This window comes from Lathyrus oleraceus, chromosome 1, assembly GCF_024323335.1.
Source record: "Lathyrus oleraceus cultivar Zhongwan6 chromosome 1, CAAS_Psat_ZW6_1.0, whole genome shotgun sequence".
NCBI lineage: Eukaryota > Viridiplantae > Streptophyta > Magnoliopsida > Fabales > Fabaceae > Lathyrus > Lathyrus oleraceus.
In genome coordinates, this window is record NC_066579.1 from 377,268,257 (window position 1) to 377,272,660 (window position 4,404).

General features: G+C 39.1%; 1 pseudogene; it reads left to right on the forward strand.

Moving 5' to 3' along the window:
* The first annotated feature begins 309 nt into the window (after window positions 1-309).
* On the forward strand, window positions 310-409 carry LOC127116370 (uncharacterized; annotated as a pseudogene).
* Window positions 410-4,404: the final 3,995 nt, after the last annotated feature.

A 4,404-nucleotide genomic window follows, 5' to 3' on the forward strand; every position in this document is an offset into this window, starting at 1 on the left:
TGAGTTATAGCAACCACGGCGGCTGGAGGTGATACATTTAAACTTTCAATTTTCTGGACCAAAGCATCCACTTTTGCATTGACGTGATCAAGGTTACTTATCTCGTACATGCCAGTTTTCGGTTGAGGCTTTTCCACCGTTGTTCGTTCGGTTCCCCACTGATAGTGGTTTTGGGCCATGCTCTCGATAAGCTGGTAAGCATCAGCATAGGGTTTGTTCATTAGTGCACCACCTGCAGCGGCGTCTATTGTTAACCTTGTATTGTATAAGAGACCATTATAAAATGTGTGAATTACTAACCAGTCTTCCAAACCATGGTGTGGGCAAAGTCTCATCATGTCTTTGTATCTTTCCCATGCTTCGAAAAGAGACTCGTTGTCTTTCTGTTTAAATCCGTTTATCTGGGCTCTTAAAATAGCTGTTTTGCTTGGCGGAAAATATCGGGCAAGAAAAACTTTCTTCAACTCGTTCCATGTGGTGACTGAGTTGGAAGGAAGTGATTGAAGCCATCTTCTAGCGCTATCTCTTAATGAGAAAGGAAAAAGACGAAGTCGAATTGCCTCTGAAGTGACACCATTAGCTTTAACAGTATCAGCGTATTGGACAAATACGGATAAATGAAGGTTTGGATCTTCGGTAAGATTTCCAGAGAATTGGTTCTGTTGCACAGCCTGCAACAGCGAAGGTTTAAGTTCAAAGTTGTTTGCTTCGATTGCGGGCGGAGCAATACTTGAATGCGGTTCATCTTGCGATGGAGCGGCGTAATCTCTAAGAGCACGAGCTGGTTCTGCCATCTCGGGTATCGAAGGAAAAATGTTTTTGAAATCAGGAAGGTCTACAGGAGGGAGATTGTTCGCAGCACGATATTCCCGAATTCGTCGTAAGACTCGGAGATATAGTTCGATATCGTTGATTCGTAAATAGAGCGGTTCGCCTTGTGAGCGAGTGCGTGGCATACAAATCAACGAAAGAAAGAAAATAGAAGAAAAAGAAACCTTAGTCTCTACAGCGTAACGGAAGAGTTACGATATCGATTGAATAAAAGTCCCCGGCAACGGCGCCAAAAACTTGATCGCTCGACTGGGTGAGTCGAGAATGGGATACAAACTGCAAGTGCACAGTTCTATCGCGTAGTTTTAAAAGATATCGATCCCACAGGGACTTATGAATCGATATACCGTTATCTAAGGTTACTACGTAAATCTAAGGTGAAAATGTTTGATTGTTTGGGGAAAAACTAAGAGCTAAACTAAGATCTAGATTAAATATTAATGAAACGGTTATCGGTATGTAGTTCGTCAAAACTAGGGAATCAAGTCTTTGTCGGTTTCTTGGTTTTAAAATGAATCGTTTCGGTTAACTTTATTGGTTAAAGGTTTTATCTCAAACTCTCGCTCTGTTGAATAAACCATGATTTTATATTAATGTAGCTGTCACTTATAATTAAGTCAAAAACCATATTTTGAAAACAATAAAGTTGCAGAAACTCCTTTTAAGAAAATACTGACCGTTTTAAACACCCTTATCTCAAACTCTCGCTCTGTTGACTTAGGTTATATAATCAAATCCAAATGTTTAACTCTCGTCCTCACATTCAATCTTTAAAAATACTTTTTGGAAAAGGTCAGAATTTAATTAACTCTAAAACTTGCTCTCGCCCTGATCTAGAATTAATGCCTAACTTACACTGTCCAGTTAAAATCTCAAACTCTCGCTCTATTGATTTTAACTTCTTTATGTCTTTTACTTTTGTAAAAAATCTTGTTATTAAACCTGTAAGTTGAGACCGTAAAAAGATTGATTTTGATTTTAAGTTTAGATAGACCGACTCAGTCTTGATCCCTTATTCTGCTTACTTTACATACCGATACCTAGGCAAATTAGCCAGACATGCTAAATAAATAAGAATTTATATCATGTATAAACAGACTCATTCCAGGCAGATAATATAGATAAATAATAAAACAAAATATTAAATAATGATTAAAGAACCTGAATGCGTAATACAATAGTCTTGAACACTCCACCACAAGCCGGTAGGATTTGTTCTTGGATTCTTCAATCAAACAGTAAATTAAATCAAGGAAATAAAACTGGAATATAACGTAAGGTTAAATCCGGTATAAAGTTGCACAATAGTTTCCGGTGTAGAAACTATTATGCGAAAAATATCTAAAAGCTAAAACGGGAAAGGTAAATTTGCAAGGGAAAAAGAATGTAAAGCTTGCAAAAGAAATAAATAAAATAAACAATGCTGGAAAAGAAAAATAAGCAAAAGCTAAAACAGAAGGTTTGAAAAGCTTCGGCAGAGTAGACGGCAAAAGAGGGGAGAGGAAGCGGAACCCTTTTAGGTTTCTAATGTAGCTATTTATAGTAGTGCTTCTAACTGCTTTTTGTTTCCCACGAGTCTTCAGCATGGCTAAATACACGGCGTGGGCATAGGACACGAACTCTCTCAACGTCTCTTCAATTCTTCTGAGGGCGTGACTTGCGCCAAAAAGCTAGTGGAATGGTGTGACGCTCGTCACACCATGTGTGACGCTCGTCACAGGGGTGCTTTTAGTGTGACGCTCGTCACAACCCTTGTGACGCCCGTCACAGGCACAACGTGCGCTTTCTTTGGGCTGGGCTTGGTCTTTGATATTTGTTTCCTTTTTACTCCTTTCTACACCTCCTTTTCTTCCCTTTTTCACTTTTGCTTCAAAATGGATACCTGACATAAATAGCAAGGAAATACTGCATAATATCTGATAAAATGAGATAAACTAAAGTAAATGATAATATAATCTAATTGAATTAAGTCTTAAAATGTGATATAATTTCGTGTTATCACTATTATAAATTCCAAAACAACCAAACCATTATCTTTTTGTTCTGATAGAATCAAATTAAAATAAGTATTTCCTACGCAATCCTTTTGATCGATACTTGGAAATAAAACTCCTTATTACTACATCGGTAAAAATAGTACACTTGCTATTTTTCCGATCACGCGTCATCAAGCTTACTCGCCCAATCCTTACGAGAAGCATTAATCGTCTTCTCTAGGATTTGTTTCAGCTGCCTATTTGACACTTCAACTTGACCACTTGTTTGCGGGTGGTACGGAGTTGCTATCCGATGTTTTACATTATACTTCAAGAGTAGCTTCTCCATTAGGTGATTTAAGAAGTGAGTCCCTTCATCACTTATTAAAGCTTTTGGCACTCCAAACCTGACAAATATGTTTTCTTTCAGAAACTTGACCACCACTTTTGCATCATTTGTTGGTAGAACAACTGCTTCAACCCACTTGGATACATAATCCACCGCCACCAAAATGTAATTCTTTCCAAATAAAGGAGGAAACGGTCCCATAAAGTCAATACCCCAAACATCGAAGAGTTCAACTTCCAGCATGGGGTTTTGCGGCATCTGATTTCTTTTCGAGATGTTTCCCATCCTTTGACACTTATCGCACTCTTTGATTACTTGTCGAGCATCTTTGAAAAGTGTCGGCCAGTATAATCCTGACTGGAGGACTTTGGCAGCGGTTCTATCCCCACTAAAGTGTCCACCATAGTCAGAATCATGACAAGATTTCAGAACATCCCCATGTTCTTCTTCGAGAACACATCTTCTGACCAACCCGTCTACTCCTTTCTTGTATAAGAATGGGTCATCCCACAAATAGAACCTACAATCATGAACGAACTTTTTCTTTCGGTTAGAGTCAGATTCACTAGGGATCACCCTGCCTACTAGATAGTTCGCGTAGTCTGCGAACCAAGGCATTCCACTAACAGCAAGGATGTGTTCGTCAGCAAACTCATCCTTTATTGGACGCTTTTCCTCATTCTCCTCTATGGGGGACATCCGGGAGAGGTGATCTGCCACAGTATTTTCACACCCTCTTTTGTCGCAAATTTCCACATCAAACTCTTGGAGGAGCAGGATCCATCGCAGCAGTCTTGGCTTAGAGTCCTACTTAGCAAATAAATACTTCAAAGAAGCATGGTCAGTATAAACAATGACTCTAGAACCCAACAGATATTGCCTGAATTTATCAAAGGCATAAACCACAGCTAGCAACTCCTTTTCGGTAGTCACGTAATTCATCTGTGCAGGGTTCAACACATGACTAGCATAATATATGACATGCAATAGTTTATCTCTACGTTGCCCAAGAACTGCTCCTACTGCAATGTCACTCGCATCACACATGATCTCAAAAGGTAGAGACCAATCAAGAGCAATGACAATAGGTGTCGTCACCAATTTATTTTTTATAGTTTCAAAAGCAACGACACACTCTTTATCAAAAATGAAAGCCTTGTCCTTAACCAACAGGGTAGCTAAGGGTTTAGCTATCTTGGAAAAATCTCTTATGAACCTGCGGTAGAAACCCGCATGCCCTAAGAAACT